Source organism: Xyrauchen texanus, chromosome 25 (assembly GCF_025860055.1).
Source record: "Xyrauchen texanus isolate HMW12.3.18 chromosome 25, RBS_HiC_50CHRs, whole genome shotgun sequence".
In the NCBI taxonomy this organism is placed as follows: Eukaryota; Metazoa; Chordata; class Actinopteri; order Cypriniformes; family Catostomidae; genus Xyrauchen; species Xyrauchen texanus.
In genome coordinates this window covers 39,097,299-39,124,735 of record NC_068300.1, presented here as the reverse complement: position 1 = coordinate 39,124,735, position 27,437 = coordinate 39,097,299, and the positions used below count along the sequence as shown (strand labels likewise).

At 46.8% G+C, this 27,437-nt stretch overlaps 1 long non-coding RNA gene across 1 annotated transcript; it reads left to right on the top strand.

Moving 5' to 3' along the window:
* Positions 1-132: 132 nt before the first annotated feature.
* On the top strand, positions 133-27,437 carry LOC127618729 (uncharacterized). Its single transcript, XR_007967488.1, has 4 exons — positions 133-210; positions 16,057-16,163; positions 20,663-20,731; positions 27,336-27,437. It is a non-coding gene; the product is annotated as an uncharacterized LOC127618729 (long non-coding RNA).

The following is a 27,437-nucleotide window of genomic DNA, read 5'->3' as shown; positions in this document are numbered from 1 at the left end:
CCATCATGGACTTTACAGCTGATGAGAACATCCCTGCCAAGATCCTCTCAGAGCAAATCGAGCTGTGTCTGTTCTCTGTAACCACCAGAGGGCGCCTCCAAAATCCTTTGAGAAGTCCATGCTGAATTTACAGATGAACGTCGATGAGTCAATTGACCTTTTTCACGGACTGTAACTATTTCCAAAGAAGCTCAGAAAATGCGATCCGAGGTAAAGAGGATTAGATTTCAAAGTTTTTAAATGTTCAAAAGCTAGTTTTCTGAAAGTAAACTCAGCATTGGACAAAAAGTTCTGATAGATCGTAATCTTTAAAAAAGTCTAGAACATTCTGAGAATGTCATTCAGACGACTGTTTTCATCTACAGAACAGGGTAGGGCTCATTTAAATGTGTGTATAGAAAAATGTTCATTTGGTAATTTAATACTTGGAATTGATATGTTAGCATTTTTCAAAAGTAAGCTAAACAGTCATTTTATAGAATTGGGCTATATGTTAGTTTTCTGAAAAAGCACTGAAGCTTTTTTTTTGTATTGCGAATTTATTTTTAATTTAAAACATCTTTGTACATAGAAATTATGTTTTTTGTATTGTGTATTTATTTTTTAATTTAAAACATATTTGTGCGTAGAAATAATGTTATTTGTATTGTGGGCTAATTCCATGACTGCCGTCTTTTATTTTGAATGGTGTGTAAAAGCAACTTTAATAAATAAACGGATGGCTACCACGATTAAATTAACCAGAAAGAGTGGTCATTCATTTGTTCTTCATGATACTAGATATTTGTGTTGGCCCTCCTGGAAATGTCATGATGCATATGTGTTTGCAGCATTGGATCTATACTATGTGTCGTTAAGACTGATCCAAAACAGGGCAAGTTCAATAAATTAGCATTCAAGGATGTATACCTTATCATCATGATTAACATAGGCTAACGATTTGGGTAAATTCTGTCATGTGACACTATATTTTTGCATTAATGCCAATTTTCTCGACAAAAAGTGTTTCCAAAACAGTTTTTCGTGACATTTGAAGTATCAACATAGAGTTTGTTTGAGTTAAATGGAAAAATATTATGTTGATAATTTTCGTTTCCATCAGCTATATCGGTAAACCTTTTTATGAGCTACACCATTTATCGCAAAACAAAAAAAAAAAAACCTTGGATGGAAACTATTGTTATTTTATTTTTATTTTTAATTTTTCTCCCCTTTTCTCCCCAATTTGGAATGACCAATTCCCAAAGTCCAGCAATACAGCATACATAAAATAGTAAAAAAAAAAAAAAAAATGGGGGACATTTTTGTCCTGAAGGTCCTGAGTGAAATAATTTTGTGTACACAGTGTATTATAGATGTATTGTAGGAACTGAGGTTGAAATATCAAAATACCTTATGCTAAATGTATGCCATTGGTATTAACAGCCAAAATGATCTAAAAAAAAAAAAAAACATGAAAAAGAAAAAAATGTCCCCGAGGTTACACAAGGGTTAAAAAGCCAATTCACAATGAGAAAAATGTAAAAGAATGTAGCTGTATTTAATGCAGTGATTTAATGGTAGTTTTACTGGTCCATCACTTATTCTGCGTTCCATTCAAATCGGATGTGGGACATTGCACTTGATATCTCCAACAAAATGTATTCCAGTGCCAGATGCTTGGAAGATGACGCTTAAGGAAATAAAACGTATCGGTTACCTAACGTATCCTCGGTTCTCTCTAGATGAGGGAACGAGTATTGCGTAAGCTAGCTCACGCTACGGGAAAGATTCATCTTTTCTGAGATATTGAAGCCAAAAAATTATCCTTAATTTTTGTATCCATTGTCAACGCAGTGCGGCAGCTGCAGACCTTGAGCGGGCTAGCTAGCGAGCTCATAGGTTGCTCTGTTGCAACTGCTGCAGCCTATAGACGAGCTTGGGCGAACTCGCATCCAATGAGAGGCGTCCGCGCACTCACTGCATCAAAGCCCGCCAAAATGGGCGTGACTAGAGTGCATATAAGCGTAGTTCGTAGGCTGGAACCCTGGTTTTCATTGACTGAAGCGAAAAGTCGCTCGTGGCGCGAGCACGGCCGGCTACGCAATACTCGTTCCCTCATCTAGAGAGAACCGAGGATACGTTAGGTAACCGATACGTTTTATTTCCTTAAGCGGCGGTGCCGGTCTGTGTGGAATGTGTCCCATCAGTGCAGCTCACCAGGGGAGCTGTAGCGTATTAAACCGCTAGTAGTTTTGCCTGCAGAGCGGGCACTTCCATATTGTAAAATCTGACAAAGGTGGAGGGGGAAGTCCATCCCGCTGCCACACATATGTCGTGAATGGAAATCCCGCTGGACCATGCCCACGAGGATGCCATGCCTCTAGTGGAGTGAGCCCTAATGCCCAACGGGCATGGCAGGTCTTTTGACGCGTATGCAGCAGCAATAGCGTCCACTATCCATCTAGATAGTGTCTGTTTCGAGGCGGCGAGACCTTTGGTGCGCCCTCGAACGAAACGAAAAGCTGCTTGGAGCGTCTGAAAGCAGCGGAGCGCGCAGTATACAATCTCAGTGCTCTGACCGGGCAAAGGAGATTGGCGTCGCGTTCGCTATCCGGTGCTGGCAGCGCCGATAGGGAAATGACCTGTGCTCTGAAAGGAGTACCGATCACCTTGGGAACATAGCCGTGTCTAGGCTTTAAAATGACCTTGGAGTCACTTGGTCCAAACTCAAGACACGCAGCGCTGACAGACAGCGCGTGAAGGTCTCCCACACGTTTGACTGATGACAGGGCAGTCAGAAAAACGGTTTTGAGTGAAAGGTATTTCAAATCCACGGATTGAAGTGGTTCGAAAGGGGGCTTTCATAGTTTCGAGAACTATATAAAGATCCCAGATAGGAACCGATGGGGGCGCGGGGGTTCATCCTTCTAGCTCCCCTGAGGAAGCGGATGACCAGCTCGTTTTTACCCCATGACTGGCCGTGCAGGGGTTCAGCGAACGCCGCAACGGCCGCCACATACACTTTGAGCGTGGATGGGGATCTGCCCTTATCCAGCAGCTCTTGTAGAAATACTGAGCAGCGACGACACCCCACATGTCCGCGGGTCCAGGTCTCTGTCGGTGCACCATTTTGAGAACACAGACCATTTTGACGCATAGAGTCTTCTCGTGGAAGGGGCTCTAGCGTGTATGATGGTGTTTATTACTCCTTCTGGCAGAGCGACGGGTAGTCGTTGATCACCCACGCATGCAGCGCCCAGCGCTCTGGGTGGGGATGCCAGATTGTGCCGCGAGCTTGAGAGAGGAGATCTGCTCTCACTGGGATGGGCCATGGCGCTGTCAGTGACAGCTGCGTAAGCTCCGGGAACCATGTCTGATTCTCCCAACGCGGGGCTATGAGGAGCACCGAGTGACGCGTTTCCCTGATCCTCTGCATTACCTGTGGCAATAGCGAGACGGGAGGGAAGGCGTAAAGCGGGCGTCTGGGCCAGTCCTGGGCCAGCGCGTCCTCGCTTCGAGAAAAATATTGGGCAGTGAGAGTTCTCTTTGGACGCAAAGAGGTCTATCTCCGCTCTGCCGAATAGGTGCCATAACGTCTGGACTGTTTGAGCGTGCAGGGACCATTCCCCTGGGGAATATTGTCTCTGGACAGTCTGTCCGGGCCGTCGTTCAGGTGGCCTGGCACGCGCGTCGCCCTCAGCGAGCGCAGGTGGCACTGGGACCAACTCAGTATGCGTTTTGTCAGATGGAAGAGGTTCCTGGATCTGACACCACCCTGACGGTTTAGGTAGGATACCACAGATCTGTTGTCCGAACGGACCAGGACGTGGTGACCCTGAATGACCAGGAGAAAGCGCACGAGCGCGTACTCGACCGCTATCATTTCCAGACAATTTATGTGAAGGAGCTTTTCCTGAACTGACCATAGGCCGAAAACCGGAGAGCCCTCGCAGACCGCGCCCCAACCCATGTTGGACGCGTCTGTAGAGATGACTTTTCGGCGAGATACAGCTCCCATTGTCACTCCCCGCTGATACCATTCGGCCACTGTCCAGGGCTGCAGAGCTGATATGCAGGTCTGAGTCACCTTGATGGGCTGGCGGCCTGTGGCCCAAGCCCGGCGAGACGCGCGGGTGTTTAGCCAATGCTGAAGCGGGCGCATGTGCAGTAAACCCAGCTGAAGTACTGCTGCGGCTGAGGCACTCTCTGGAATTTCTTCAGAGGCATGAGGCTGTTCATCTGAAAAGACGCGGCTAGTCGCTGAACACGGCGTGCGCGCTGTGTAGATAAGCGAGCCGTCATTGCCACGGAGTCTAGTTCTATTCCCAGGAAGGAAATGGTCTGACTGGGCTGTAGTGAGCTCTTGGTCCAATTGACTGCAAGACCCAAACTGTTCAGATGGCTGAGGAGAACTGCTCTGTGAGACAGAAGCTCCATATGTGACTGAGCCATAATCAGCCAGTCGTCCAAATAGTTCAGAATTCGCAAACCCTGAATCCGCGAGGGGTGCGAGCGCCGCATCCATGCACTTCGTGAAAGTACGAGGTGCTAAGGACAGGCCGAACGGAAGGACGGTGTATTGATAAACCTGGCCGTCGAGGCGAATCTCAAGAATGGCCTGTGACGGGATTTATCTGAATCTGAAAGTATGCATCTTTCAGATCGAGAGAAATAAACCAGTCCCCTGGCACACATGCGCGAGGAGTTTCCTGATTGTAAGCATTTTGAACGGTCTTTTGCAAGCACCTTGTTCAAAACCCTGAGATCTAATATGGGTCTGAGGCCGCCGTCTTTCTTGGGAACAAGAAAATAATGGCTGTAAAGCCCCGACTCGCTCAGAGAGGGTGGCACTTTTTCTATGGCCCTTTTGCACAGAAGGCTTGCTATTTCTGAACGAAGCATGCACGCTGCTTCCGTGTTCACGGTGGTTTCGAGCCAGCTCTGAAGCGAGGGGGCGGCGATCGAACTGTAGCAAATAGCCCTGTTGTATTGTGCTTAACACCCACTTGGATATCCCTGGAATAGCTTCCCACGCTTTGAAGCGTAACGCTAGAGGGTGAATGGCCAATTCGCTCTGATTGCCGCACACAGAGCTGAACAAAATGTGTGAGCTGCGTTTAGTGTGTTCATGCATGATTGCTCGCAGACAGCATGAACAGGCTGTTTTGTGAGTGACTTCCCGATTGGAATGAATGGGGAAAGAGTCACATCTGTTACGTGATGCGCAAGCATAGTCATGGGCACGGGACTTACACACAGAGGAATGGTTGCTGGCCGTGTAACAGAGCGGGCAGAGAATGGGCGCGCGCACGCATTTGTGGGTGCATTTATTGACTCTAGTGCTCGAGCAGTTCGTAACCGCTTTATGTAAGCGTGCTCTGGTGGGGACACGAGACATGCAGTGCTTGTGTGCAGAAGTGAACACTGGATTGTGGGCACATTTTCTACACATAGGGCTGGTCGTGTGACAGAGCGGGCAGAGAATGGGCGCGCGCACGCATTTGTGGGCGCCTTCATTGACTCTGACGCTCGAGCGGTTCAGTAATCGCTTTATGAGAGCGTGCTCTGATAGGGGCACGGGATGTGTTATGCTTGTGTGTAGGGGCGAACACTGGGTTGTGGGCACTTTTTCTACACATAAGACATGTTTGCTCTTTACAAGATTTATTTGGGTCGCCGTGAAAACGGCGTTTGAGTGCAGGCAAGCGGGCAGTGTCACCGGCTTGTTGGCTGCTAAATTCACCACTGTAGTAGCCTGAGAGAAGGGGACTGACAGGGGCAAAGCTTTGACGGTGGTCCGCCGCGGCGGGACTGAGCCGTCGTTTGTTCAACAAAGTTAGGAAGACTTCGGTTGCTCTGGTTTCAGCGTTACCTTAAATCGAGGCCCGCGGGGCGGCGGTCTGCGGCGGCTGTCTGAGCGCTGACGAGGGCGGCCGCCCTGTCGACGCTGAGAAGTCTGAGTTTGTTGAACTGGGCGCTGTGAAGAGGCTCGTGCAGGAGGCTGATCACGTGAGCGGCCTGCAGAGGAGCTAGCGCGACGCGGCAGGAAGAGGTTCATGGCTTGGGTGGCTTTCTGGACATCTGAGAAGCGGTCAACAATGCCACTCTCCGCGGAGCCGAAGAGACCGGTCGGAGAGAGCGGTGCGTTGAGGAACGTGGAGCGCTCTGCTTCTCCCATGTCGGCTAGTGTTAGCCATAAGTGTCTCTCGGTCACAGTCAGCGAGGCCATGCACTTCCCTAGAGCTTGGGCTGCAGCTTTGGTAGCCGAAGGGCGAGGTCTGTCGGCCAGTAGATCAGTAACAGCCTCTGGGTGCCTGCCTTTCTCATCCCACTCCCGAAGAAGGTCTGCTTGTAGGATCTGTAAAACGGCCATTGAGTGCAGAGCAGATGCGGCTTGGCCGGCGGCGGAATAGGCGCGGCCAACATAGGCGGAAGTCGCTCTGCAGGCCTTAGACGGGAGCACAGGCTTGGAACGCCATCTCGCGGAGGGCGGACAAAGGTGTCCTCGACCGGGGGGATGGAGGAGTAGCCTCTCTCAGTGGCGCCGTCCACCGACGCGAGAGAGGTGGAGAAAAGGAGCGTTCCACGACTTTGCAAGCTCCGTATGTAATTCCGGCAGGAAGGGAGCGGCCCGGGCCGCGGGTGTAGAGCGGCGATGGCTTTGAAGAAAGTAGCCGTCGAGTCTGTTGGGTGCCTGCTCAGGGGGCGGTGACCACTCGAGCCCGAGGCGGTCGACGGCCTGTGTGAGGAGGCGTGTTAACTCCCCTCGACTCGGCGCTGGTCCTGCTGGATTCCTGGGCCGAGGAGGAGGCTTGGGAGCCTGTCCACTCCTCGCTGTCCGAAGCCATGATGGAACAGCGGCCCTTATCCTCCGCCTCGTCATCCGAGATGGCAGCAGTGCGGCCGCCGGCGGCAACTGCGCGCGTCCGGGGGCGGGAGGGTGAAAGCGAGGCAGTCGCTTCAACCACAGTTTCCGGCAGCCTTTGTGAGCGGCGCTTCTTCCTGCGCTGGCTGAGGGTAAGGCGCTGGCGGTTTCTGCTTTGGCGCTCGAGTCGAGCCCGCAGGGTCGACATCGGTAGCTCCTCGCAGAAATCGCATCCGCCCTCAGTGAGGGCGAGCTCTGCATGCCCCAGTCCCAGGCAGAGAGCGCAGATGATGTGGCGGTCTCCTGTGCTGAGAAGGCGCGACATGAGGCGCAAGTGGAGCGAGGCATCTTGAAAAAGACGCTCGTACTCTTTTGTGAATAGTTCGTGAGAACTAGCTTGCTGAATAAAAGGATACGTCGTCGGATGGCGTAGCTTCGCAGGATGGCTGAAGGTGGCTGAGACGGCCGGCTTCTTCTAGCGCTGTCCACGCTTGCTAGATGCCCCTCGAACGGCGACGCGGCTTCCAGGTCAGCGATGCGGAGAGCTTCGCTGAAGAGATGAAAATCAGGGTTCCAGCCTACGAACTACGCTTATATGCACTCTAGTCACGCCCATTTTGGCGGGCTTTGATGCAGTGAGCGCGCGGACGCCTCTCATTCGATGCGAGTTCGCCCAAGCTCGTCTATAGGCTGCAGCAGTTGCCACAGAGCAACCTATGAGCTCGCTAGCTAGCCCGCTCAAGGTCTGCAGCTGCCGCACTGCGTTGACAATGGATACAAAAATTAAGGATAATTTTTTGGCTTCAATATCTCAGAAAATACGAGAGAACCTCTCGTAAGAGAACTGCAACGCTCCCGTTAGCATAGCAGGTGTTTGACAGTCACCAGAGGAGTCTCCAAACATCCCAATTCATAAACAATCTGCAACGCTAGCATTTGTGCTACAAGTGTACGATTATCAAAAGACAGTATTATTTACCATGTTTTGAACAGCTGCTACTCTTATTACGTTTGTTAAACAAGCTTTAATATCATGTAATGTAGAAACTTTGACTCATTTATCGATATTATTTAGCACAAGTTAGTGTTTATCATTATTTTGTACATCTTCCTGGGTGCCGACATGTTTGTGTGACGTCACACACATTCAGCTCAGTGAAATCTGAATTTAACATTTCGAAATGACTTTCCAAGTTGGAATTCAAGGGGCGTTCCATTGCCCATTTCCTAGTAGGAAGTTGGAAAATCAGATTTTCCGAGTTGAATGGAGCGCAGCACTAGACCAGAGCCGATCAGCAAAATGGCAGGCTGTGCCAGCATGGAATTGTATGCTGATCTTTTTAGCAGGGAGCGAGGATGAATTTTTCCCATGTTTATTTTATTTTAATTTTTAAATGGGAAACTGATGCAATATACTGGTAAGGTAAAAATGTGTATAATGGTCTATTTATTGGAAGTGTCAAATCTAATATCGGAGTAATGCGTACTCTGATAAACAAGATGAAGAGATGAAGAAAAAAGTAGGGGAGAGGCTATCTGAACTACAAAAAGGACAAAGGCAGCATAGAGGTAATTTACATGACTCAAGTGATTTAATCCATGTGTTCTTAAAGCAATCCGATCAGTTTTTGGTGAGAACGTTGAGTGCTGTACACATTATCTGTGCATGCGTCAAGCGCAAGAAAGTCTAATCCTCCTTCAAATCATGACTGCAGTAGGAGACTGCTGATTGAAAAATTCGTTTTTTGGCTCTTCTCACCCAAAAGCGATTGTATTGCTTCAGAAGACATGGATTAAACCACTGGAGTCTTACTTTTATGCTGCCTTTATGCCCTTGGAACTTTAGTTTTGAAACCCATTGACTTGCTTTGTTTAGACAAAAACACATCAGAAAACCCTTAAAATATCTTTGTGTTCTGCAAAAGAAAGACATACGTCACGAGAGGGAACAAAAACGTTATTTAACAACTAAGCGTTTATTGAACATACTGTATGAGCTACACATTTTAGTCAACTGTCCCAATTCCCCCTGGCTCCTGATATACATCAGGGTGGAGTCCCCGCCAATACAGGTACAATTTGATTGGCCAACATAATAAGGCTGGTTCCACACAACATACAAGTTAGACGAGTTTGAGCCGGATGAACTACTTTAATTTGTGGAAAACTGTTTGTCATTCTTGTAAGGGTGAATGACAAACAATAATGGAGGTGATGAAAAGGGAAGAAAAACATCTTTAAAAAAAGTTCTTAGTCATGTAGTCTTCTTGGTTTTGTATGTTTTTGTATGTTTTTGAACAACTTTGATTAGGGTTCTCACAGTCATGGAAAACTTGTAAATGTCAGAGGATTTTAAAATGGTGTTTTCCGCGCTTGGAAAAGTTATGGAAGTCATCAGAAGTCATGGTTGTTCTCTGCTCTAAAATGTTACATTAGCTAAATATTGCTCTTGTCTAGAGTAACACTCGCTCACATTTCATAGTATTGTCCAATTAGTGAGTGAATCATTCTTTTCAGTCAGTTCTTTTCAATGTGTTAGTTGAAACGTTCACAAATTAGTGTAATTGATTCATTAGAATTTAAATGATTTTGAAAATCTGTATCCAGTAATCAAAAACACTTGGAAAGGTCATGGAAATTCATTAGGCAAAAAGGGCAGGACATCCTATTTAATATTTCTTATTATACCTTCAGTTTTAGCATTTCTGTTTCTCTTACGAGAGGTTCTCTCGTATTGCGTAAGCTAGCTTACGCTACGGGAAAGATTCATCTTTTCTGAGATATTGAAGCCAAAAAATTATCCTTAATTTTTGTATCCATTGTCAACGCAGTGCGGCAGCTGCAGACCTTGAGCGGGCTAGCTAGCGAGCTCATAGGTTGCTCTGCGGCAACTGCTGCAGCCTATAGACGAGCTTGGGCTGAACTCAGCATCCAATGAGAGGCGTCCGCGCTCACTGCAACAAAGCCCGCCAAAATGGGCGTGACTAGAGTGCATATAAGCGTAGTTCGTGAGGCTGGAAACCTGATTTTCATCTCTTCAGCGAAGCTCTTCGCATCTCTGAACTGGAAGCCGCGTAGCCGCTCGAGGGGCATCAAGCAAGCGTGGACAGCGCTGAAGAAGCCGGCCGTCTTCGCCACCTTCAGCCGTCCTGCGAAGCTACGCCATCCGGCGTAAAGCAAGCTAGTTCTTATGAACTTCACAAAAGAGTACGAGCGTCTTTTAAAGATGCCTCGCTCCACTTGCGCCGCATGCCGCGCCCTCTCAGCACCGGAGACCGCCACGCCATCTGCGCTCTCTGCCTGGGACTGGGGCATGCAGAGCTCGCCGCTGAAGGCGGATGCGATCTCTGCGAGGAGCTTCGATGTCGACCCTGCGGGCTCGACTCGGCGCTCAGGACCGAGCCGCCGCGCCTTCCATTCAGCCGCGACAGTAAAAGCGCCGCTCTCAAAGGCTGCCGGAACCAGTGGTAGAAGCGATTGCCTCGCTGGAGCCCCTCCCTCGAGCATCGCCTTCACCCTCCCGCCCACCGGACGCCAGCAGTTGCCGCCAGCGGCTGCTCTGCTGCCATCTCGGACTAAGAAGCGGAGGATAAGGGCTGTTCCATCATGGCTTCGGACAGCCAGGAGTGGTCAGACTCACACGCCTCCTCCTCGCCCAGGAATCCAGCAGGACCCGCGCCGAGTCGGCGGGGAACTAACGCCTCCTCACACAGGCCGCCGACCGCCTCGGGCTCGAGTGGTCACCGCCCCTGAGCAGGCTCCCAACAGACTCCACGCCGCGACCTTTGCCCGCCCTCCGCGAGATGGCGGTCTAAGCTGGTGCTCCCGCCTAATGCCTGCAGAACTACTTCAGCCTGTGTTGGCCGCGCCTATACCGCCGCCGGCCAAGCCGCATCTGCTCTGCATTCCATGGCCGTCTTACAGACAGAGGCTGTTTCAGATCTGACTAGCCGACTTGGGAGAAGCTGAACGCACTCACGCCGCTCTCTCTGTCCGGTCTCTTCGGTTCCGCGGTGAGTGGCATTGTTGACCGTCTCGAGCCCAAGCCATGAATCTCTTTCTGCCTCGTCGCGCTAGCTCCTCTGCAGGCCGCCCACGTGACCAGCCTCCTGCACGAGCCTCTTCACAGCGCCCAGCTCAACAAGCCAGACTTCTCAGCGTCGAGAGGGCCCTCGATCGCGCTCAGACAGCTGCCGCAGACCGCCACCCCCCTGCGGGCCTTGGCCTAAGATTGTACTGAAACCTGAGCAACCGAAGTCCTCCTAGCGTTGTTGAGAAAACGACGGCTCAGTCCCGCCACGGCCGGACCACCGTCAAAGCTTCGCCCCCTGTCAGTCCCCTTTTCTCAGGCTACTGCAGTGGTGGATTCAGCAGCCAACAAGCCGGTGATACTACCCGTTTGCCTGCACTCAAACGCCGTTTTCACGGCGACCCAAAGAAATCTTGTAAAGAGTAAACATGCCTTATGTGTAGAAAATGTGCCCCTCCTCTGCCCACTCTGTTACACGGCCAGCTGTATGTAAGTCCCGTACGCCCCCTGTCAGTCCCCTTCTCTCAGGCTACTGCAGTGGTGGATTCAGCAGCCAACAAGCCGGTGATATTACCCGCTTGCCTGCACTCAAACGCCGTTTCCACGGCGACCCAAAATAAAGCCTTATGTGTAGAAAATGTGCCCACAATTCAGTGTTCACCCCTACACACAAGCATTACACGTTCCGTGTCCCCATCAGAGCACACTCAAAAGCGGTTACGAACCACTCGAGTGTTAGAGTCAATAAATGCGCTCACGAATACGTGCGCGCGCCCATTCTCTGCCCGCTCTGTCACACGGCCAGCAAACACTTCTCTGTATGTAAGTCCCGTGCTCGTGGCTATGCTTGCGCATCACTTAACAGACGTGACTCTTTCCCCATTCACCTCAATCGGAAGTCACTCACAGAACAGCCTGTCCATGCTGTCTGCGAGCAGTCCAGCATAAGCACAGTAAGCGCTCACACATTCTGTTCAGCTGCTGTAGCGGCAATCAGAGCGATTTGGCCATTCACCCTCTAACATTACGCTTCAAAGCGTGGGAAGATATTCCAGGGATATCCGAATGGGTGTTAAGCACAATAAAACAGGGCTATTTGCTATAGTTCGATCGCCGTCCTCCTTGCTTCAGAGCTGCTCGAAACTACTTTGAACACGGAAGCAGCGTGCATGCTTCGTTCAGAAATAGCAAACCTTCTGTGCAAAAGGGCCATAGAGAGAGTGCCGCCTCCCTGAGCTGAGTCGGGTTTTACAGCCGTTATTTTCTTTTCCCCAAGAAAGACGGCGGCCTCAGACCAATATTAGATCTCAGGGTTTTGAACAAAGCGCTTGCAAAAAGACCGCTCAAAATGCTTACAACCAGCAAAGTCCTCGCGCATGTGCGCCAGGGGACTGGTTTATTTCTCTCGATCTGAAAAATGCATACTTTCAGATTCAGATAAATCCCCTTCACAGGCCATTCTTGAGATTCGCCGACGGCCAGGTTTATCAATACACCGACCTTCCGTTCGGCCTGTCCTTAGCACCCGTACTTTCACGAAGTGCATGGACGCTGGCGCCGCACCCCTGCGGAGTCAGGGTTTGCGAATTCTGAACTATTTGGACGATTGGCTGATTTTGGCACAATCACATACGGAGCTTCTGTCTCACAGGACAGTTCTCCTCAGTCATCTGAACAGTTTGGGCCTTGCATTCAATTGGACCAAGAGCTCACTACAGCCCAGTCAGGCAATTTCCTTCCTTGGAATAGAACTAGACTCAGTGGCAATGACGGCTCGCTTATCTACACAGCCGCAGCCGTGTGCAGCGACTAGCAGCGTCATTTCAGATGAACAGCCTCACACCTCTGAAGAAATTTCAGAGAGTGCTAGGCTACATGGCCTCAGCCGCAGCAGTACTTCAGCTGGGTTTACTGCACATGCCCCCGCTTCAGCATTGGCTAAACACCCGTGCGTCTCGCCGGGCTTGGGCCACAGGCCGCCAGCCCATCAAGGTGACTCAGACCTGTATTTCAGCTCTGCAGCCCTGGACAGTGGCCGAATGGTATCAGCGGGGAGTGACAATGGGAGCTGTATCTCGCCGAAAAGTCATCTCGACAGACGCGTCCAACAGGGGTTGGGGTGCGGTCTGCGAGGGCTCTCCGGTTTTCGGCCTATGGTCAGTTCAGGAAAAGCTCCTTCACATAAATTGTCTGGAAATGATAGCGGTTGAGTACGCGCTCGTGCGCTTTCTGCCGGTCATTCAGGGCCACCACGTCCTGGTCCGTTCGGACAACAGATCTGTGGTATCCTACCTAAACCGTCAGGGCGGTGTCAGATCCAGGAACCTCTTCCATCTGACGAAACGCATACTGAGTTGGTCCCAGTGCCACCTGCGCTCGCTGAGGGCGACGCACGTGCCAGGCCACCTGAACGACGGCCCGGACAGACTGTCCAGAGACAATATTCCCCAGGGAATGGTCCCTGCACGCTCAAACAGTCCAGACGTTATGGCACCTATTCGGCAGAGCGGAGATAGACCTCTTTAGCGTCCAAAGAGAACTCTCACTGCCCAATATTTTTCTCGGAGCGAGGACGCCGCTGGCCCAGGACTAGCCCAGAAGCCCGCTTACGCCTTCCCTCCCGTCTCGCTATTGCCACAGGTAATGCAGAGGATCAGGGAAACGCGTCACTCGGTGCTCCTCATAGCCCCACATTGGGAGAATCAGACATGGTTCCCGTCATTGACAGCGCCGTGGCCCATCCCAGTGAGAGCAGATTTCCTCTCTCAAGCTCGCGGCACAATCTGGCATCCCCACCCAGAGCTGGGCTGCATGCGTGGTGATCAACGACTACCCGTCGCTCTGCCAGAAGGAGTAATAAACACCATCATACACGCTAGAGCCCCTTCTACGAGAAGACTCTATGCGTCAAAATGGTCTGTGTTCTCAAAATGGTGCACCGACCGAGACCTGGACCCGCGGACATGTGGGGTGTCGTCGCTGCTCAGTATTTCTACAAGAGCTGCTGGATAAGGGCAGATCCCCATCCACGCTCAAAGTGTATGTGGCGGCCGCTGCGGCGTTCAGCTGAACCCCTGCATGGCCAGTCATGGGGTAAAAACGAGCTGGTCATCCGCTTCCTCAGGGGAGCTAGAAGGATGAACCCCCCCGCGCCCCCCATCGGTTCCTATCTGGGATCTTTCTATAGTTCTCGAAACTATGAAAGCCCCCCCTTTTGAACCACTTCAATCCGTGGATTTGAAATACCTTTCACTCAAAACCGTTTTTCTGACTGCCCTGTCATCAGTCAAACGTGTGGGAGACCTTCACGCGCTGTCTGTCAAAGCCTAGACACGGCTATGTTCCCAAGGTGATCGGTACTCCTTTCAGAGCACAGGTCATTTCCCTATCGGCGCTGCCAGCACCCGATAGCGAACGCGACGCCAATCTCCTTTGCCCGGTCAGAGCACTGAGATTGTATACTGCGCGCTCCGCCGCTTTCAGACGCTCTGAGCAGCTTTTCGTTTCGTTCGAGGGCGCACCAAAGGTCTCGCGCCTCGAAACAGACACTATCTAGATGGATAGTGGACGCTATTGCTGCTGCATACGCGTCAAAAGACCTGCCATGCCCGTTGGGCATTAGGGCTCACTCCACTAGAGGCATGGCATCCTCGTGGGCATGGTCCAGCGGGATTTCCATTCACGACATATGTGTGACAGCGGGATGGACTTCCCCTCCACCTTTGTCAGATTTTACAATATGGAAGTGCCCGCTCTGCAGGCAAAACTACTAGCGGTTTAATACGCTACAGCTCCCCTGGTGAGCTGCACTGATGGGACACATTCCACACAGACCGGCACCGCCGCTCTGTCGTTCCTTCCCACTATGTGCTTATGTATTACACAATCAATGACCCGCATTCTTGCCGGCCAAATATTATTTCCCCACTCATAAGGGCTCCCCGGTCCCCCCTTAATTCCCTGGGGCTCATACAGTGGATGCTTGGCGCGACGGCGTTGACAATGGGTTCCCGTAGCGTAAGCTAGCTTACGCAATACGAGAGAACCTCTCGTAAGAGAACGTATCGGTTACCTAACGTAACCTCGGTTCTCTCTAGATGAGGGAACGAGTATTGCGTAGCCGGCCGTGCTTCGCGCCACGAGCGACTTTTCGCTTCAGTCAATGAAAACCAGGGTTCCAGCCTACGAACTACGCTTATATGCACTCTAGTCACGCCCATTTTGGCGGGCTTTGTTGCAGTGAGCGCGCGGACGCCTCTCATTGGATGCGAGTTCGCCCAAGCTCGTCTATAGGCTGCAGCAGTTGCCGCAGAGCAACCTATGAGCTCGCTAGCTAGCCCGCTCAAGGTCTGCAGCTGCCGCACTGCGTTGACAATGGATACAAAAATTAAGGATAATTTTTTGGCTTCAATATCTCAGAAAAGATGAATCTTTCCCGTAGCGTAAGCTAGCTTACGCAATACTCGTTCCCTCATCTAGAGAGAACCGAGGTTACGTTAGGTAACCGATACGTTTTATGGGTTCATTAAGCTTCAAGATTTATTGATAAATAAATCTTGAATGTGTTTTAATGTGTATTATAATAGAAAACAATTTATAAAGGACTGCAAACATGAATGTACACACCTTAATATTTATGTACTTTTAAACTGAATTGTTGAATGAATAAATTAATTATAAATGAATAGATCCAGATGAAAAAAAATATTATTAACTCAATGTGTTAAAATAATGTTTTGTGGTAATGAACATTATGCCACAAATGTTGTCGATTGAACTTAACTTGCATTGAACCCAGAACATTCATTTAAATATTGCAACTAAGGTGCAAGTTACTTGGAAGCATGGAAATAGTTTTAAGGTAATGAGGGGGAAAACGTGCAGGCGGGAACAATGGGCTGTGGTAATTGTAATGTCCGTAGGTGGGGATAGCAGTTTAGGCCAAAGAAGGGTCTGTGACTGTTAAGCACACTTCTGCCTCTGCTGTCATCAGCCCACCTCTGCTTATTTTTGGAAAAAAAACTCCCCGCTAGCCTGTTCTCAGCGGTGTCTGAATGGTAGGGTCCTTTGTTTTGGAAAAGAGTGGAAGAATATCCCTTTGACCTTTACATGTACTGTGTGTGTTTTTGTGAAGGATCTCTGCCTTGATGTCTTGTTTACCGCTATCTTCTCTCCACAGGTGCAAAAAATGGGGAGTTCCCATTGAGAAGATCTGTAAGAAAACACAGCGAGAGAAGTTTGCCTGGGATATCGACATGGCAGATGAGAACTTTGTTTAGTTTTTGGGTTAGTGAATCATCTTTGTTTGCATCTTGAGAAGACATTTTTTTCTCTCAAAATGAAGATCCACAACAATGCTGACAGATTAGTTTGATGTTGATGCCCAAACATATTAAATAATGTTCAAATAGTGTACGTAAAAATCAAACAAATTTCAACATTTGAACCATAATACTGTACCACTATAGCCTTTACAACCAAAATGACACAATTAAGCAACAAAACAATAAAAAGATTCCACAAACCTTTACATTTACTCCCTCTTTTATTTACACAATCATCATACACTGATCATACGCTGCTCTGGGATATCAAGAAGCCAAATACTGAAAGTATGGTGTTGTTATGAATGACGTTATGCTATTGTAAGTAATACTTCATCAATAAATATGTCATTTAATGGTTATAATCTGCACTGCCTCTAACGTCGAACAGGTCATTGGTCAACACATTCAAAATTATTTCTTTAACATAATTGCGAAACTACACTTAATAAAAAAACTGAAAAATTGTACAGTCTGTTAAAATTAGGTGAATTGGCTAATATGTAAAATAGTCAAAGCTCCCAAATGGATGTCAGTTAGCAATCTGACTACTTTGAGTGCTAAATACTTTAAATATCCTGGTAGCGGTGGTTTCAGCATCCTGAAACATCATTCAGCATCTTTGAACCTCTAGACAAAAAGTTTTCACTTAAATAAAAACAATTTGGCATAAGTGTTTCATTACTTGACATAAGTGATCACCAGAGTTTTAAATTAACAATATTTCCAGGTAATGGTATTCGGTTGAACTTAGTTGTGAAGTCCCATTTGCCACTCACACTCTGCCTTACTGCCATAATGGCATATATCGCTGTGCCGCTAATCAGCTGATTCAGCGCCGGCCGTATTTCATCACGGACCAGCCGCGCCCTCCTCCTCGTCACACACCTCCCCCATCTGCTTCAGGCCATTATAATGACTCTTAAAATGTAAAATGGTGTAACCATCATGTACAAATAAAATGAACATATTTTCCTTACATCTATAATGCACGTGAATGTACACACCTTAATATTTATTTACTTTTAAACAGAATTGTTGAAAGAATTATTAATTATAAATGAATAGATCCAGATGACAAAACATTAGCGTCACATTTTTAACTTTTGTTTTGTAATAAAATGTTTTTATTGATAAAAAAAAAACACACAACAGAGAAAAACACAACACATACACACTGAATCAACATTTAACCCACACTAATATCCCTCTCCAATCACCAACCCCACCCTGACCCCCAACGAACACCCCTGTGGTCAAATAAAATAATACACACACACACACACAAAATTAAAATATAAAATAAACATACATAATTAAACTAGACCTCTATCTCCCCATCCCATCCCTTCCCTGAGAGTTTCCCCAAAACTGCTAAATAATTACCCCATTTTCTGACAAACAAGTCCCCAAACCCTTCTCGAAAGCCATCTCTGCACACCACTCCGGAAATTATTGCGCTCCATCCGATCCATGGTCAGAACCCAATGTTTTTATGTTTATCCCCCAAATTTATGACTGCCCCATCGCCCAAAATACAAAGTCTGGGGCAAAGTAAAATTTCAGTGCCCAAAACATCACAAATACAACTCTGAACCTTCAACCAAAAATCTTGGATCTTAACACACCTCCAAAAGACATGGGTTGTGTCTCCATCTTCTGATTGGCATTGTAAGTATGTGGGTGTGTCTTTAAAGGTCCCCTGACATGAAATTTTCACTTTCTGAGGTTTTTTAATATTAATATTAGTTCCCCTAGCCTGTATTTGGTCCCCTCGTGTCTAGAAATTTCAGTCGGTGTAAACCGAGTTTTGGCTATCTTTCTCTGCCTGTGAGAAAATGAGATCTCAGATGGGCTGATCTTGAATCTCCCCTGTATGACGTCATACGGGGGAAAGGTTACCTCCCCCTTCTCTGCTTTGCCCGCCCAGAGAATTCGAGCTAGGAAGTACTGAGCAGCGATTTTAGTTTATCCTCGAGAGATATCATGGCGTGTGACCGATCGAAGCACAAAAGTTGCTCAAGAATTGAATGCACAAATGATCACAGAAGTCTTTTTTTACTTCCTTCATCCAATCCCCAGAAGGATCAATGGATAAATTTCATTTACTCTGGGAATGCACCGACACAACACACCAAATTTTTGTATGTCTGCGCCAAACATTTCACAGACGACTGTTTTCACAACATGGGTCAGTTCAGAGCTGGGCATACTGAACGTCTGAAACTGAAGTCTGGATCAGTACCAACTCTCTTTGGCTCACCTACAAACCTCGGACAAGTAAGTCAACTAATTATATATAATTGTGTTGCTTTACTATTTATGGTTACCTAGCTTGTTACACGTAGAATGTGGCTGTAACATTAGCTATGCAGCTAACAGCCGAGTTACTGTCGCTAATGTAAAGGTAGATAGCATCAGGTATATGTGTGAATACACACACTGTAACGCAAGTGTTGTTCACTTCTTTGTTATTTGGATATCCGTTCTCCTGTTGGTGATATGTTTACAAAATTACAGACGTTTCAGATCTCTGCATACTAGAACATCTAACGTTAGGCACAAAAAAACCGTTTTTTTCCCCATGCTATCTGCACACACTTGGCTAATGAAGCTCATTCTGATTCTGATTCAAACTGAAACGCTTGAACGACTGCGTGTCTAAGTGCCATTGCAATATATCCAATGTAAACATGCATGGTACCGTTGCCGTAAGCTGGTCAAGACCACACCCACACTACACCTTGCCCCGCCTTTCTCCTCCTCATTAGCATTTAAAACTACAGACACCGAAACGGCACGTCTGAAGGAAAGCTCATTATGGGTTGGCTTGTAGTGGCTATAATTCTGTACCAAGGCTGAATTTGGTAAAAGAGATTTCAGATACAGTACTAGGGACCACTAAGGCCTATATCAAAGCCTACAAAAAGAAGCATGTCAGGGGACCTTTAAGACCTTTAAATTTAAATCTTTCTCCTATAATCTCTTGATAGAAGTTGAAGCTCCGTCCCCCAGTCTCTGAATTAGCAGGGAGTAATACACTGATGCCTCATGACCTTTTCCAGTAAACAGTTATCACCTCTCCCAGAGTACCTGCCACTTTGGGGGGTGGCGTCCATAAACATGGAAATACACATAATTTCACAAGTATAGCCACAAGATTTAAACATTATACATGTTAACATGATTTTAGTGTGATAAAATCTCTGTTTTACATGTAAGCAATTTTCTCACACTAAAATAATGTTAACTTGACATGACCTAACTCTCACGTGAAGTTCGTTCCTCTGTTGTATACAAAGCGCACGATTCCGACTTCTCACGTGAACGCGCCATCACGTGACAGCCTCTTGATGGGTCGATTGGTAGAAGGAAGCTTTTTTAAAAGTTTTTACGTTTTAATTATTGATTTGTTTTTTACACCAACCTATTGATTTGCTTCAGAATACATTAATTGATAAAATATATAAGTAGTGTCATGGCACCCATTCACTTTCATTGTATGGAGTTCATTGTACAGAGCTGAAATGTGCTTATAAAAATCTTAATTTTGGTTCTGCTGAAGAAGGAAAGACATACACATCTGTAATGGCTTAAAGGTGAGTAAATCATGAGAGAATTATAATTTCTGGGTGAACTACTCCTTTAATGTTTTATTGTTTAACACCTGCCCAAACCATCCACAATTGTTCACCAGCCCAAGCACATTTTCCTCAGCACAATTCAGTCAAAAACTTTTTTCGTTTGTTTAACCCAGATTGCCAAATTAAAAACAGAAGAGGGCCTAATACTGAGCCTTGTTGAACACTGTGTCTGTACTGAAGAAAGACTGAAAATATTTCATATCACGCCTTTAATTTGAGCATATTTGTTTTGTGGTCGCATTATATCTTTATAAATTGTATATTTTATTAGAGAAAAATTTATTATTTAATGTTAAAATACTTTCTTCAATTCCAGCAAAGAAAACTATATGAAGAGAAAAATAATCTATATAAAAAAGCCACTGATGGATTGATTAATAATTACAAGTTTTGGTGTAAACACTATAGCTCTGTGGCACTTTCAAAACATTGCTCTGTTTGTTTGAGCATCCCGACCAACCCAACTTTTGCATAGCCAATGCCATGAGTTTGTGAATGGACTACCTGTTTTTATTACCTATGGTAAATAGGGAGAATGTTTTGGAAACCTGTTTAAAAACATAATTATTTTTGCAGTTCCACGTTTAGTGATGCTTAAGGTGCAGAAATTACACACTTCACATTTAAGCGAATGAGTGAATAAACTTGGTAGAGCTGTGTGTTTAGCTGAAATATGTTTCAAAAAAAGTTTTTTCAAATTTAGTCAAGGACACTGTGGAGGCGAGAGCGTGGTCGAGCATTCATCTGCGGAGAGAGGAAGTGGTATGGGTTTTCACCTGAGATGAATTGCTGGTAATTGCTGTTTCTTTGTTCACAGTGAGAGATGGGGGAAATAAAAAGGGCCAGACCTCAGAGTGAGGGAGTGACAGCCGAGCTTCACAGCTGTGTGAGTGTTACAGAAATGTTCAGCTGAAACGTTTTTTTGTTTGAGTGTAAATAAATTTACGTTTGAGTTGGATTTGCCATCTCCCACTACCTCATTCCTCGAACCTGTTACACTGGTGCCGAAACCCGAGATTAGAGGAAGAAGGATACGCTGTCATGGAGTAATCGCCACTGGAGTAAGTCTTCCGGTCCCTTTCCAGCATCCACCAGGGCCAACACCATACCCTCACGGAGCTTCAGAAAGAGCAGCAATAGCACTTCAAGGTGCTCTTTTGGGCCCAGGAGGAGGACCAGCGGGTGCTGCGGAGCTTAGTACCCCAAGAGGGGGCGGCCTCCCCGTCCCCGGCAGCAGCACACCCCCACGTGTTGCTCACCAATGTGGGGCCTCAAGATGATCCAGAGGCTTACCTTGAGGTCTTTGAGCAGACAGCCAATGCTCTGAAATGGCCGCCGGAACAGTGGTCCTTCCATATTCTGCCGCTGCTGACTAGGGAAGCCCAGATTGCGGCACAACATCTTCTGGTCGCCAACCTCCTGGACAAATCGGTGCTGAAGAAGTACATCTTGCAGCGGGCCAGCTGCAGCCCAGAAGAACGTCGCCAGAAATTTCACTCCTTATCGCTTGAGCGAGGCCGCCCGCCCGTTTGACTTTGCCGAACAGCTCCGTGACACCTGCCGGCGGTGAGTGCTGGCAAAGGAGGACAGCGATGCCGAGGATGTCATCAACCTGGTGGTGCAGGAGCAGTTCATCTCCCAGTTGTTGAAGGGGGTGGCCGAGTGGCTCCAGTGCCGGCCGGTATCGCTGGTGGAAGACCATCTGGCAGCATATCTGGGGACAGGCACTCCCCATGCGTCGAAGTGCTGTTCTCTCTCCCCACTTCCTTCCTTCCGTCATGTTCCATTTCCCCAGAAACGTGGGAACATTCCCCCAAGACTGGCTCCCTGGTTCTCTGCTTCCACAAACCCCATATCTCCCCCTCTCTTCATCCCAGGTGAAGAAGTCTACTGTCACGAGTGTGAGCGGAAGGCTTGGACCGACTGTTACGAGTGTGAGCGGAAGGCTTGGGCCGGTCTACTGGAGTTGCGGGGAGCCGGGTCATGTTCGAGAGCAGTGCCTGGTAATGGAGTTGGGGGCCTTGATCCGGATCCCTGACAACCCACAGACTGACGCCGAGTGAGCAGAGACGTACCAAATACCCTTGAGTATAACATACCAAGCCATGGTGGATTCAGGTTGCAATCAAAACCTCCATTCAAAAATACTTGGTTCAAAACAGGGCATTGGAGGCAAATAACTAGGTGAAGGTGAGTTGTGTGCACGGGGATATACATGATTAGCCTGTAGTGATCATCACGGTAATATTCTGGGGACAAAAACATAAAATTGAGGGGGTGGTTAGTCCTCACCTCACCATCCACTAATTTTGGGAACTATTTGGCCGGCTTTTCAATCATTATTGAAGAGGTTGTGTGTGGATGGGTCCTGTGAGAAAGTAAACTGGTGTGGAATGCGTGAAGTGCTGGCTGGGGAGGCGTGGCCAGGGACATCTGCTGCTACTCCATGTCAGGCTGATGCAGGAGAAGGGGAAGTCTCATCCTCCCTCACCCTTAGGAGAATTCCCTACCAGGAATATCCCGCTAGAGCAGTCGCTAGATGAAACCCTGAACCATGCGTTTGAATAAGGCATCACATGCCATCACCATCACAATAAGGCATAATGCATGTCATTTTTGAAGGCGTCGCACCAATGGAAGTTAAGCTTGTATTAAAACGCCTTATTCTGTCAGGACAGATAGAATTAGATGAGTTTAATTCAGCCATTCAACATTTTCCTTGCTCACCTCTCGATATACAGGATAAGCCGTCTCCTGTTAGTGTCAGCACTTTGGCTGCTAACGACAACAGATTGAAACAGTCTTGTGGGCAAATGTTAATACTTTTGAAAATACTACCTTTTCTTTTGATTGATGTGGACAATGAATATGTTAAATTTACTGTGAAATTTACTGCTATATGCATCGCAATCACATATCCATATTTTTCAATTAGATCGGTTGTATAGAGTGAAGCAGGACACTCTGACAAATGATAATACAACCCAGCTGTTGATACCAAAGAGCCGTCTGGAAATGTTATTCCAGGCGGCTGATCATAATCCGATGGCAGGTCACTTGGGACAGGGGAAAACACTAAGCCATCTCATGGCCTGTTTATATTGGTCGGGCATTCATGGGGATGTTTGCCGGTGGTGTGCAGCATACCGTGAATGTCAGCTGGTGAATACACCGACCGCTCCAAAAGCGCCATTGTGCCCCCTTCCATTGATCGAGGTTCCTTTCAAACGAATTGGCATGTACCTCGTCGAACGGACAACATGCAGGCATTGCTTTATGTTTTTCCTGGTGGATTACGCAGCACAATATCCGGAAGCAGTGCCGTTGCGAAATATTTCAGCACATAGTGTTGTGGAGGCACTCTTCAAAATTATCTTCCGAGTGGGGATTCAGAAAGAAACCCTCATTGATCGGGGCACGGCTTTTATGTCACGTACACTACGTGAGATGTACAAATGATTGTTTATAAAAACAAGCGTGTACCATCCACAAATGGATGGCTTGGTCGAACGATTTAAAAAGACCTTAAATGGGAACTTTTATGCAGAATTACATGTTGTTTGTACATAAATGTGAGTCTGCAGTGTGTGCACTCAACCACCCTACAATGTTAAAAGTCCACCCACTCCTCTTACTTATATTTCTTAATCAAAAACAGTGTGTCAAAATGAATGGTTTTTATTTCTGTTTAACGTGATGTCACGTTAGAGCAGGCCTCGCCCATTACTGGTGACGGAGTCCACCCTAGACCCCGAAGCCGCCGCCAGGCGCCGCCATTTGCGCCATTTAGAATTTCAGCCGCCGCCAGCCAATAATTTCGTAAGCCAAATTGAGCCGCCATCTGATAAAGTTTGGCTGAGCCGGCTAGAATTATTTGCATCAAATAATAATTCTATCACATAGAGACATACACACACGATATATATAAACAATACACGAGATCTATTTTCCCACTGGATTCATAACAGCGCAGTCTTGTGCCCGTTGCTACGATACACAGACTCACAGTGACTTGACGACCAATTAAAATTGCTCGTTTTCCGTACAGAAGAAGCGATGCATTTTTTTCTCGCACTGAGGTGAAATGGCGGAAAGAAGCAAGCAAGGTAATTTTGATCTCACTTCTCACATACTTTCCTAATTCCTACTTACTTTTTTTTTTTAACTTAGGCCTACCCAGACTTTTGTTTAAATCTTCAGGGCACGGTTGCACAAACACCTGAATCAAAGATTGATGTTATGAACCAAATGTTCTGGAACGGAGAGATTTATAGCACTGAACGTGATATTACTGCAGTAACAAACCACCGTTTCCACATTGCTAATTCACGACGCATGCTTCAGTGTACATTGAAGTGAAATGTGCAAAACTTTGTCCAAAATAATACTGATAACATTGTGTGTTTATATTAAGGGCGAGACACGGCAGGCAAAAACATCGTTTTGTTTTTTACTGGTCAATTTTGAGATTTTTGGATATTTGTCTTCAATAACATGTCTTCTTTCAGACTTGTGGTGAAAAAAGTCCGAAATACACATTTAGGTCTTTATTTTACTACACTTCGTCTGTTTGCATCTGTAGATTTCTCATAAATTCAATAATAATACTGCTCAATGGCAAACAATCATCACTTGCTCCTTCAAGGTTTAATATGATAAGCTTCATCCATGATAATGCCAAGTTATTGTATACAACTTAGCCTACATACATTTAGCCTAAACACAACACATTGTAGGCTATTTGAAAATGTTTATAAAATAAATATGTACATACGTTGTGAAAGTAAAATCTGGTGTTTTCTTTATTACATTGTATTGCATTTTGTAGAAATATAGTGTAAGCCATGCATTGCTTGGAAATATTGAGATCTAGTAAATCAGTATAACATAGACATCTGTAGACATGAAGTGGCAGCTTCAGCCATTTGCAGCTATGAAAAGTTTGGCGGCTGCAGCAGCCATTTAGGTTTTGGCTGAGCCGGCTAGCCAGCCAATAACTTCATCAGCCAGCCATTATTCTCAAAACAAATGGCTTTGGGCTCTACTCCACCCTATTATCATATATCCTTCCCTGAGTGATCTACACACAGTCTGACATTTTGTTCTGCACTGGAGCAGATACAGCGAGAAGAATAATGTCTCAGCTTCGTAAGCGTCATAAGTGTTCTGTTGTGTACTCCTGGCATCAGAGCCACTGAAGATGCAGTGGACAAGTTTTGCTTTTGAAGGAAATGTGCCCCAAAACATAAAAACATTTTTGAATGTTTGTGCAAATAATTCTACACTGGACTGCTTTGTGAATGTGTGTCAATATAAAGTGGGATTTTCAAAAGAAAAGAAAAATTCTCAAGAATGGATCAGTACCAACTGTTCGTGTTCCATCTTTATATCCTGAAGATGTATTGCACTTAATAATTTGTGAATGTTTGTAAATCACCTTTCCGAATGTGCTTTTTAGCTGATTCCATGGCAAATACAGCTATAGGGTGCAGCTCATTTGCATTTAAAGAGACACACCTGAAAACAGCTTGTTTTTGATTCCACACAAAAAGAGGCATTTACAACATAGCATAATAACTTATCCGTGGGTTATTTTGAGCTGCAACTTCACAGACACCTGAGACTTATATTACATCTTGTAAAAAGTGCCATAATAGGTCTCCTTTAAAGAATATGATTCATAAGTTCATGCACAAAGACCCTCGTAATTGGGATATGTGGCTGTTATTTGCAGTGTGAGAGGTCCTGCAATCCTCCACAAGGTTTTCCTCAATTAAATTGTTATATGTTAAATGTTATATTCAATACGTTCTTGACCTGAGAGCAAATCTCCACACATTGGGGTGACTATCACAGGAAAATTTGCTATAGGCACAAGAACGTTAGTCCTGGCTGTATAACAGGGGAGCTCGGCTATGATAGCTTTCACAGGGAGATAAATTACTTGTATTACTGCTCAAAGTGGCAAGGGCCCTTTGAGGTCACACGGCGAGTTGGGAAAGTAAATTATTAGGTAGAACCTACGGATAGGGGTGGAGCACATAAGATTTACCATCTTAACCTACTAAAACCATGGAGAAAGGCGGTACCTGTATCCTTGGCGACGGTAGTTCCGGAGAGTGAGGAGCTTGGATCGAAGGTGAATCTAAAAGCCAATCGCTTCACCTTGTGGAGACCATTTCTCGCCATCATAATGTATGGAGGTTGCCAGGTGGCAAAGGAATTTCTCTGATGTGTTCTCACCTCTACATGGCCGCACTAATCCCATAAAACCCCACATCAAGACAACCCCAGGGCTAGTGGTACGTAGTCATCTGTACCACTTACCCGAGCACAAGAAACAGGTAGTGCTGGAAAAAATAAAAGGCCATGCTCGATATGGGTGTAATAGAAGAATTCCACAGTGACTGGCCCGGCCCGGTGGTATTGGTACCGAAGAGCAACAGCTCTGGCCTGTTCTGTGTGGATTATAGAAATGTTAATGCTGTGTCGAAATTTGATTTTTTCAAAAAAAATTTCTCCCCTTTTTCTTCCCAATTTGGAATGCCCAAGACCTCGTGGTGGTGTAGCAATTCTCAGATGCCTCCGCGATTGAGACCGTCAATCTTAAAAAAATCTTAAAATGTGGCTTGTCTTGCTTTTATTCAACACAGGATTTAACAAGGATATTGGCAGATCCCCTTAATGCCGATGTCCCATGGAAAAACAGCCTTCTCCACACTGTTTATTTTACACCAATTTGTGACCCTTACATTCGGTACGTTATGGACAGGTTCCTCAGACTGCAAGCTGTGTATTCCGCTGCCTAGTTGGATGATATCATTATTTGTCATTATTTGGCAGTGGCACATGCAGCATCTGGGGGCCAATTCTGAGGTTGCTGCGATGAGCGGGGCTCACACCAAACCGGAAGAAATGCACAATTGGGTGGGTGGAGGTATGGGATCTGGGGTTCTACTTGGATTATGGTCAGGTGCAGCCCCAAATTGATAGAACCGCAGTGATTGCGACCTGCCCAAGACCCAAGACCAAAAGTGGTGGAGGGGGAGGAGTGCCCGGTGCTGTACATTAGTCGGAAGCTCTCTATGAGAGAGACGAAGTACAGCACCACAGAGAAGGAGTGCTTGGCAATCAAGTGGGCGGTCCTCACTCTCCGCTACTATTTGTTGGGACAAGCATTCGTCCTCTGTTGGGACCATGCCCCGCTCCAATGGCTCCACCGCATGAAGGATGCCAAAGCCCAGATCACCTGTGGGTAACTGGCACTCCCGCCATTTAAATTCGAGGTGGTCCGAAGGCCGGGGGTGCAGATGGCTGTTACGGACTTCCTCTCCAGAATGAGTGGGCAGGCCGGACAGTTCCCCTGGCCTGAGTCGGGCGGTAAGGGTATGTGGGTGAGGGCATGGTCGAGTGTTCGTCTGGGGAGAGAGGAAGCGGCAAGGTTTTTCAACTGAGATGAATTGCTGTAATTGCTGTTTCTTTGTTCACAGTGAGAGACGGGGGAAATAAAAGGGGCCAGACCTCTGAGTGAGGGAGAGAGAGCCGACTTCAGAGCTGTGTGTGTGTTACAGAACTGTTGCACTGAAAAGCAC